This window comes from Prinia subflava, chromosome 3 (assembly GCF_021018805.1).
Source record: "Prinia subflava isolate CZ2003 ecotype Zambia chromosome 3, Cam_Psub_1.2, whole genome shotgun sequence".
Lineage (NCBI taxonomy): Eukaryota > Metazoa > Chordata > Aves > Passeriformes > Cisticolidae > Prinia > Prinia subflava.
The window spans coordinates 51366640-51377944 of NC_086249.1; positions in this window are offsets into that span (position 1 = coordinate 51366640).

The window sequence follows — 11305 nt, forward strand, 5'->3', positions numbered from 1 at the left end:
GCTTTCCTGGGGATGGCTGAACACCTGTCTGCACATGGAAAGTGGTGAACGAATTCCTTGTTTTGCTTGTGCAAAAAGCAAAAGCTTTGCTTTACCTATCTGTCTATCTTAACCTGTGAGTTTTCACGCTTTTGCCTTTCTCATTTTCTCTCTTATTTTGATGCATAAGGAGTAGGTGAACAGTTGTGTGGTGCTTAGTTGCCAGTTGGAGTTAAACCAAAACACTTTGTCATGAGATACAAGGTAATATTTTTGAAAATGTTTAAATGCTTTTCAAGTACTCTTTCAATTGCAATACAGACATTTAGGCCCAGACCATTTACGCTTGTCAAAGCACTTCACAGTGAATGCAATTTATTCTGTGTCTGTTATAGCAGCATCTGCCAGCACAGTGATCATCATCAAGGATGTGATCTTTGGTTGACAGCAGAAACTTCCATTATACAAACAGTTGTACTGTCAAAACTGAACTTCTGCTGAATTAGCTAATTTTACTTGAAAGGACTGGAAAAGAAAATGTTAGTGTACACACTGACTTGTCAGGATGACACCAAATACCTTCAGGTCTGAACTTTTCCTAGTCCAAAAATAGTTTTAAATGTGTGCATCCTATTTTACAGAAGTGCAGAACTGCAAAAGCTCACTGTGCAAGAGCCAGGACAAGGCTGTGTGTCTGCAAGTTTACCTGTGGAATGCCTAAGTGTCATGGTCCTTCAGAGTCCCACATCCCAGATTAATACACCTCCCTGTGCATACTCTCTGAGGCACTCTGGAAAAAAATCCACACAGGTCAGTACCTCGAACAAATTGTAGCTTAAAGTCAGCTTTCTGATGGGAAAGTTTCCCGAGAGAGCCACTAAACACCAATTACAGGGACAATCCCTGAATGCCTTCTGTGTATCCCAATACCAGTGCAAGAACATAACTTTGTCTACTGAAGAGCCACAGGTAAACAAGGATGACATAAAGCTCACATTCTTTATTCAAAACTCCACTTTTTTGGAGTGGCAGACACAGTTGCATTCTGAGTAACTAACAAACATATATAATGATAACAAATATAAAGAGAGAACAAGAGATTCATTTGTCTCTAGTACCTGAAGGGATCAAATCAGCTGTTTCTACCTGTCATGTGGGAGGCTGTAGGTATTTTCCACCTGTTGCACTGTAGCTGTGCAAAAGATGATGACACCATGTTGAAGAACATAGCAACCATCTGATGGTCAAGATTGCCAGCTACAGAGGAGAGAGAAACATCATGAGCTATATTTTCATTGCCTCAGATTAAGACTTTTCAAGATGACATGCTGTAGTCATATGCAAAAATTTTGTTCAGTTTTGAAAAGAACCAGATGAAATATAATCACCATTCATATGCAGACAGTCAGTTTAAATGACCTAACAGGTCCCTTTTGGCCTTTATTTCTGTGGTTCTATATGCCAAAGCATTAATATTAACTGGAAATTATCAGGTAGAGTGAATAAGTTCAATGAGATTCATTTTACATTGGCCTAGATAAGAGTTAAATAGAGGTGAAACATTTAAATATATGAAGAGCTAAAAATAAAGTAAACAATACAATATTTGTATTATTACTGTGTTCTCCTCAAAACATTTGGTGTCAACTTATTTTAAAAGAAATTTAATGCTTTAGGAAAACATTAGGATTGGATTAGGATTTAGGAAACATTTTTAGGATTGCCAAAAAAAGAAGATATTTTCTGTACTGAGGATAAAGTAACAATTATGATCAGCTGAATTTTTCTGGAATACCATAGAATCATAGAATGGTTTGAGTTAGAAGGGACCTAGTTCCAGCCCCCCTGCCATAATCAAGGTACACCTTGCACTAGTTCAGGTTGCTCAAAGCCCTATCCAACTTGGCCTTGAACACTTCCAGGGATGTGGCATCCATGAGTTCTCTGAGCATTCTGTTTCAGTGCCTCACCACACTCATAGTAAAAAAATCTTCTCTTAGTATCTAATCTAAATCTACTCTCTTTCAGTTCCTCCTTATCCTGTCACTATATTACCTTGTCCAAATTCCCTCTCAATCTCCCTTGTAAGCCCCTTTTAGGTACTGGAAGTCTGCTCTCACCTCTCACCAGGGCCTTATCTTCTCCACAGTGGTCAACTCAACTTTCTCAGCCTGTCTTCATAGGAGACCTGCTCCATCCCTCTGATCATCTTGGTGCCTCTCCTCTGGACTCATTCCAAAGGGTCAATGTCCTTCCTCTTTTGAGGACCCCTTCCTCTTTTGAATGCAACATTGAAGGTGGGGTCTCCTGAGAACAAATAATATCTTTTATGCCTAATCTGAAGAGGGGAGACAACTGAATCAAATGAATAATTTTTTTATGTGTTTGCTGAGTGTAATAGAAGAGATATGCTTTATAATATTTGCTTATGGGATATGGGCATTCCTTTGCATGGAACAGAATTAGTAACCACAGTTAGTATATTGGTTTAAAAAATAACATACATACAGTCTTTTTTCATCATTATTACTCAAGACTGTGCTTAAACCAATGACCTTGTGTTCATGAGTCAGTACTATTAAGATCTCTCAAATGATCCCTGGCAATCTGATGGTTGACTTTCTTTATGAAATCCAGTAAAACCTTCTTAGTCTAGGTAGGAATGGGATTTCAGTAGGTGCATTTCAGCAGGTGTCAAGTTGATTTACTTGTTTTCCTTCAGAGACAGCTCTGCCAATAATCTCCACAGCACACATGTTAATTCAGTCATGGATTCCAAGCAGCAAACTGAGCAGTAGAAATCTCAGTATGGAAGAAAGAGTAGTTTGTTGTGGCAGACTGCATGATACAAAGAGCCTTGGCGTGAGCCAGTTCCTAAACTTGTCCTAGTAACCAGGGTTCAATCTGTTCCATCAGTAACAAGGTCAGTATGGACTTCAGGAAGCTAAACATTCACTCAAAAGAGAATATATTAACTATATTTAGGGACTGTAGCTGTAATCAGATCTATGATGAAACTGAGTGTGAGACAAAACAATCACATCAATTTAATTTATCAAAATAAAAAATGGCCATGAACTTCAAATATTTTAAGGTCAGAAGTCACTGTTTGATGTCCTGGTTAATATAGGTCATAGAACTTTCATGAATTAATTAGCATTCACTTCTGTGAAATGAAGACCTTTATGTTTTCCCTGTTACATATAACTGCTGAAGTCACCAGATCAGAAAGAAATTTAAGATATTTTTCAGTTCATTCACTTCGAACTTTTCAATGTTATTTGCAGTCCACTGCATCAATGTCATCTGCTTCTATACAGAGAACTCATATGCCCTTTCTCATCTGGGGTCTTGCAAGAGCATAATTCTTATTCGCTCCAGGTAACTATGTAACTATGTGAAAATAAAAATGATAGCAAACTGATATTTCACAGAGAAAGGGAGGGAGATGAAGAAGAATGAGACAGACATGGAATGGCATAAACCTGTTTTCTCTTGTCTCTGGATCAGTTTGCAGACTAATGGGATAAGCAGGTGAGAAAGTAAACATCCTTGTCTTTTTTTTAAAAAGTCATTGCAGTGGACATCTCTGGATTACTTTTTACAAATTATTCTTCTTTCACATTTTCAAAGGAAAATGAGATCTTCAGTATACAAAAGTGGGAAGAGTCTTTGATATAAATAATTCAAAAGTGGATACTTTTGTGACAATATATGAATATTGAGATTATGTGGGAGTTCTTCCAATGTATGTTCCATTTGCCATATGTACCTGAACAAGTTGCCATTGCATTTACTGACTACTACTGGATTTGTATTTGTTTTTTAAATTATTAAATTTTGTTTTGTTTTGTAAATAGATGTAAAGTTTGGGACCTACAGCAACTTGTGGCAACTAATTCAATATGTTAAATACATACTACAGTATGTACAGTATGAAAGCATTCCTCTTTTATTTATTTTGATCATCTTGATCATTAAACTTGATGTTTTATGTTATTTGAAAATTTCTTATACTGGACCATTTTTTAATTGGATATGTTTGAACTAGTGATAATTTTTCTCCACAGCAGCTTGTATGGTGTTGTGAATTTGTGATCTAAACAAGGTTGATATCACAGGGGTGATTTAGCTACTGCTGAGCAGTGCTTGCGCAGTCAAGGCCTTTTCTACCTCTCACCCCATCCCAGCAGGGAGGAGACTGGGTGTGCTCAAGAAACTGTGAAGGGACACAGCTGGGACAGCTGCTCCCAGCTGACCAAATGTATATTTCATACATATGGCATCATGCTCAGTGATAAAAGCTTGGGAAAGAATGAGTTCATGGCTATGGGGTTTGTTTTCTCAAGTAACCATTAAGCATGCAGAGATTCTTCTTTCCTGAAGATGGCTGAACATCTGTTTGAAGGTCTATTTCTTATTTTGTGTGTGCAGCTTTGCTTCACTCATTAAACTATTGCTATCTTGGTCCATGCTATCTCACCTTTTGCTGCTCAGATTTTCTCCCTCATCCCACTGGAGGTGGTGGTGAGTGAGTGACCTAGTCAATACTTAGCTGCTGATTGGGGCAACCCATTACAACCATCTGACAAAATTTTCAGCTTTCTTCATGAATCTTCTAGAGTTACTTCTTTATTATTTATTCCTTTCTGAGATGTGAGAACTAGAATCACACATGATTTGCAAGATGCAAGTGCATCACAGAATTGAATGGTGAAATTACATTTTTGTCTGATGTGTTATCTCTTCCTTTCCTAATAATTTTTATCATTTTGCTTTCCTGTGTGATAGCTACAGGTAATTGTTGTGGTGTGCGTTTCCCAGGACGCACAAGGCAGCATTGGGGTGTGACACATCCCCCCAGGGAGACTCTTTCTCCCCGCCCAGGAACTCCGATGGTCTCAGCGGTTGCTTTTGGGGCGCAGAGATGAAGCAGAGGCAAGACGGGTCCTGGGGTAAACTGAGGAGATTTATTAAAGGTGCAACTGAAGAATAAAAACTAAAAGCTGAACCCCAAGGACCGGGAGCACATGTCCTGCCATGGGTTTTATACACAGGCAATACAAAGCAAACAACCAATGAGAATGCACTCAGGGAGGAGTCTAAGGCGGAGATACAGAACTAAATCCAATGGGAATAGCAGAAGCAGTGTAATGATACAAAACAGCAAATGATATATCGAGCGAGGGAAGATTGGCAAGGAAAATTCTAGCAACAGAGGCAGGGATACAGAGGATTGACACATAACGGCATGTATAATTTAAATCATAACACACAAATGAAATAGAAAGCTAGCCTGAAAACTCAAAGCAAAAACCCACACCACCACAGGTAATTTTCTTAGATTATCCATTGTAGTGCAGAGATATTTTTTTTCCTCAGTGGTAATTAACTACTTCAGAACTCATCATGCTTCATGTAGTTTAAGACTGATTTTCCCCCATGGGAATAATTTTGCATTTATTAAGACAGAATTTGATCTGCTAATTGCAGTATCCTTTTAAACCCCCTGTAAAGAGTCAGTGGGCAAAATAGTACCTACAGGGTGCTCTTGAGAGATACTGTTCTATAGCAATCAAGGTGATAAAAACTACAAAGAAAAAAGGCTCCAGGAATTTGAACTAGATTTTCCAGAAAGGTATGGCAAGGATCTTTTTGTGCATAATTTTTCTCTTGGAAAAAACTTACATGTCACAATGATTTATACTGACAAAAGAGAGTGATCCACTTTATCTTCAAATCATGTGACTATTATCTCAAGTTATAAAAAAAAAAGAAGGTTGGTATTAAATCCAATCCTTTTTCTACTTTAATAATCTAAAAAGGAGCAGATAGCCCTCTCACATTAATGAGCAATATTACATGTCCTTCACTTGAGATGTATGGTCACTTTGAGCTATACTTTTTTGACACTAATACCTGAGTTCAAAGACATAGCTAAATACAGATTAGAGTGGAAATGTACAATGGATCATATGACTGAATGGTTTGCTCAGGTAAAATAAAAAGGAGATTAATTTCTCTTTGAAAACATTGGGAAATCCCTTATTAATCTAACATATCAGACCTGAGAAATGTGCTGCTACTAATACATATGATATTTTTGTAAAAATATTTCAAATTTAGATTTAAATATATTTAAAAGAAAGTTGTCTCAACCACTTGTGATTGCTTTGCTGTTCTCGCAAAAGCAGTTATTTATTCTTTTTCCAGAATGGAGTAAATCATAAAGTTTTGGTATAGACTGGGTCATTCCTGAACAAAAGTCAAGCCTGTAGCATAGTAAATATAATGGTAATTGCTGAGGATACTGCATATTTGTAAGAAAATGGCCTAGGAATCTTTCAGATCTCATTTCCTGCTTTTGTTCAAAAGCAAAAGGTCAAAGCAGGTGCACTGGAAGATGACAAAATATGCATGGAGTAAATTTTTAGAGTAGAATAACAGGGGGAGTTTATCAAATGTTATATTTTTTATTAATCTATGCCCACTGACACCATTTCAGGTCCCAGAAGTGTTGCTGTTTTGTTAAACAACAAACAACTCAACAGCTGAAGGGGAGGTGTAAGAAGTGGGTGGAAGAACAACATTTATTCACAGATCTCCACATTCTCTTCCCAAATATATGTCCCTAGCCCAAATTTTTTCCTGCCTCTCATAATGCATTAAGTGTTTAAACAAATTATATTGGACAGGCTCTCCCTGTAACAAGAATCAAAGACATAAAAGACGGAGACATCAAAGACATAAACATGACAAAATACAATTTGATCACATGTGTGGCAATGCACTTTTCTTGCTCTACTTTTTAAGTAAAAAAGCATTAAATGTGCATTTGGTGTCATGACTGTCCACCATGCATGGTGAATTATGATGACTTTTCTGTCATGCTTCCTCCATTTTGCTTCCCTACCAAAACCCTGTCTGCAACCCAGACACTGCTGGATAAGCCTGAAGTACTCAGCATAAGGTGCACATCAAAGATGGAGCAAAAGTAGTAGGCATGCTCTGTAGGCTGGCAATGCTCAGCTGGTGGCAGCCTGTTGGGATAATTTTCATGTTGTTGCCAAAATTGCCTCCAGACTTTGCTGTGATCCACATTTGGGGCTTGGCCCAGGAACAGAGTCAGGATGCTGTGAAGTTTGTCTTTGATGCCTGTTATCGACAGTGCCCACTGCAATGCAGACACAGCCAAAAGTAGGGTCCGGCAGCCTTTGCACTTCTAGGCAAGTCCCTCATCAGTTTTCCAGATTATATATTTCTGGCCTCTCCCTGATGGAACTATGCCTGCCTGACACTTGCCTTTCTCTGTACACTGTAGCTTTCAAGGAGACCTTTTTCTCTATGATTTTCTGAAATAAAGCAGCTGTGAGGCTTGGAAGCAATGATGTTTTCGGTTGGCACATTTCTCCCCCACCAGGAGTAGCAGTTACATGATGTTCAGGGCTGACAACAGACAAAGTGACAGCTCTCACAAAGGACACTTTGGAGAAAGCTTCTGTCAGCCTTCTCAGAAGCTCCAAGGTGCTGAACCGCCTGCATTAAGATCTGTTGTCTCTGATTTTGCTTGCTCTCGTTCTAGCTTGTTTTCTTACGTGGGAGAGTATTGCTCTTTCCTAGTTAGACTTTTGTTCCAAAACTTGAAAGTTAAGGGGTTTAGTTTCAAATTGCTTGGCTACTGAACTAAAGAACTGTGAGTGAAAGCTCTTATCATGGACACAAAACATGTCTAACCATATCTTATTCCATATTCCACAGTACTACTCTACTTGGTTTATGCTTAAGCACTACTAGGAAAATCCAGACTTGATCCCACTTTTTCTCCTATGTTAAATCCTCAGGAAGCTGCAGATTAGCTATGTTCAGCCATGAACCAGACAGTGACACTGAAATTAGCTCTTTTTGAAGAGCTTTTTGAAGACATATATTCAATATGTGACCTTGCTTTCAAAGCTTCATTTCTTCTCAGGGAACAGAGGAAATATTTACAGTTTTCTGCACCATTTGATATTTGTCATTGGCAGGCTTGACCTATTTATCCTAAACTCTCTTACAAATAATGTAAAGAAATAAATATAATTATATATAATATATATATTATATATATATATAAAATTTATATATAATATATATATAATTATATATAATAAATATAAATATTCTCATCCTAAAATATCTCTCTAAAACAGATCAAGGGAATGTTGCTATAAGAGTACTAGGAGAGCCTACAGTGAAGCTCTCATCTGTTGACATCTAAGTAGCATAAACTTAAAATTGAGGTGAATCCAACTCTGATCTATTGCTTAAATGTCAACTGGATTCCATATGGTAACATTTTTATGTAGGAGAGCACCAAAAAATTGGAGTTTGATTCTTGTTAGAAAAAAAAAATGAGAGAAGAAAAAAAATTAGGGTTCAGTTCCATGTTCAGACTCCTGACTAAACAGTCTCTGCAGTGAAGATATCTATGTGTGAGCTGCGTATTACACATTTCAGGGGGATGTAATTAATACAGGTAGTGCAGCTGAAGCAGCTTTTCATCTGGGCAGATGAACAAGTCTTCTTTAGGCTGAGCTCTGAGAGCTCTCTTTTACAGGCTGCAATGAAAGCTTAGGCACCATAGAAATAAATAACTGATATTTCATCCAGTGATTTAGTCTTAGTAGGTGGATGAATGATTGTGCCTCTCACATTTTTACTCACGGTCAGGCTTGGAACTGAGAACATAGGCATGTGCTATTATCTGTTGTTGGCTTCGTAAATAATGTCTCGCTCATGCTGGGCCAAAAGCTTTTATAACCAATTTAGCGTTTAGATGCTTGAGAGATATAAGGACTACACTACACTTTTGCCCTTTTTGTGATATATATATATATATATATATATAGGAACTGTTATTCTTTGACAAAGGAATTCATATGCTTTTCTATGACTCTTTGGAATGGTCAGCTATAACACTGTCACAGTTCGGGCAAAATTGCTGTGTGAGAGTTAAAAATGTTGAATAGTGTAGATATGCTATAGGGAATTGATAGGCATAAGGAGAACAGTATTGGTTCCCAACTGGAGACCTTCAAAAGTATTTACAATAAATGCACATCAACGAGAAAGGAAGAAATGTGTGCTGGGAGGACATTTATTGTTATTTCCACTACATTGTTAGTTCAGGAGTTGCAATAGCTCATGGTAACTCCTCATAGAAGAACTACATGGCTCATAAGTGCACAGCCTTTGTGAATTTATAACTCAGTCAAGATCTATTGATCTTTACAGTTTCAGGGCTGGGTGGCCTCAGAAATATATAAAAGCTTACAGCTTATGGAGTTCAGAGTAGCTTCTGGAATGAGTATTTGGCTTCTAAAATTTCTAAGCTGGAATTGTATTTTTTCACATATTCGTCTGCATGTAGAACCTGGGACCTGACTGAGACCTGGTAAAGCTTGAGAAGTCTTTCACCTGGGTCAGTCAAACACTGGTATCGGTACAGGATGAGTGATGAATGGACTGAGAGAAGCCCTGCTGAGGTCTTGGTGGTACTGGTGGATGAAAAACTGGCATGAACTGGCAATGTGTTTTTGCAACTCAAAAAGCCAATCAAATCCTGTGTTGCATAGAAAGAGCGTGGCCAGCAGGTCAAGGGAGGTGATTCTGGCCCTCTACTGTGCTCTGCTGAGACACAGCCTGGAGTGCTGCATCCAGCTCTGGGGTCCCCAGCACAGGAAGGACATGAACCTATTGGAGAGAGTACAAAGGAGGGCCACAAAAATAGTCAGAAGGATGGAGCACCCCTATTACGAGACCAGGTTAAGACAGTTGGGTTTGTTCAGCTGGGAGAAGAAAAGGCTTTGAGACCTTTTTGTGGCCTTTCAGTACTTGGAGGGTGCTTATGAGAAAGATGGGGACAAGCCTTTTATCAGGGTTTGTAGTAATATGACAAATGGTAATGGTTTAAAATGAAAAGAGAGTAGATTTAGACTACATATAAGGAATTAATTTTTTGGGGGGCGAGGGTTGTGAGACACTGAAACAAGTTGCCCAGAGATATGATAGCTGTCCCATCCCTGGAAACAGTCAAGGTCAGGTTGGATGGAGCTCTGAGCAACCTGATCCGGTTGAAGTTGTCCCTGCTTATTGCAGGGGTGTAAGTCTAGATGATCTTTAAGTGTCCCTTCCAAACAAAACGATTCTATGCTTCTATAGCTGCGCATTGCACCTGAAGAATTTTCCATGTCTCTCTATGCTTCTTAAAATCAAGTATCTCCTTACATGAACTTTGGCTGCTTAACCATTTTATTCCAAAGCCCACAGTCTAGGCCATGAAGGTCTACTGATTCAAACTCATACTTTCTAGTCTGTATTTCTACAACCAGATTGGAAAGCTAGCTGCTTTCCAATGTCACTTCCAGTCAGATGCCATTTCCAGTTCAAGAATTTGCAAGAAATTTCACCTGAACCTTAAGTCTTGTGAGTAGAGCAAATGAGACATGACTCAGAGAGGCCTGAGAGTTTTGGTCATATGCAAGGTGAGGTAATATACTTTTGGTTTTTTTTGAAAATACACTTCATTTCAGTTTTGAGCTTTCCAGTACAAGAAAGGCATTGACATACTGAGGTCACCAAGCCAGTGAGGGGACTTCAGTACTTGGAGTACAAGGAGGGACTGTGAGGGCTGAATCTATTCAGCCTTGAGAAGAGAAGTTGTGAGGAGACCTTGCTGTTGCCTATAACTTCCTCATAGCAGAGGAAGAAAATTTCTTATTGTGAGATTAGTCAAATACTGGAGCAGGCTGTGCAGACAAGTTGTGGATTCTTCTTCTATGGAGGTACTCAAATCCTCACTGAACATGGCCCTTAGCCACCTGCTTGATTTGCCTTGTTTTGAGCAGGAGCAGAATGGCCTCAGGAAATCCCTTCCAATATAGTTTACTTTATGGTTTTGTAATTATGTAGGGTGGGCACATAAAATTGCTGAGGAAGTAGGAAAACAGCTGTTTTATTTGAACAAATGGTATGTTTATTCCTTGGTTCTATAAACCATTTAACTTGTCCACAGTGGAGAAATTGGCAGGTGCTATCTTAGCCAAATGTTAACTTATTGAATTGTTTACCCAGCAAGTATGGCCACACAGGTCATGCTGTGTCATGCAGGGTTATCAGCAGGACAAAGGGTCGTCCAAAGCATCTGAAAGGTCACACATACATGCAAGATACAGGGCAGCAAATCAGCAATTTCAGGTTGCTGCAGGTCATCATCTTGTATGTCTGTGTGTTCAGCCTATAGTGAGTACCCTAGGGAATGAATGAATGAACTAAAACTACCCACAAT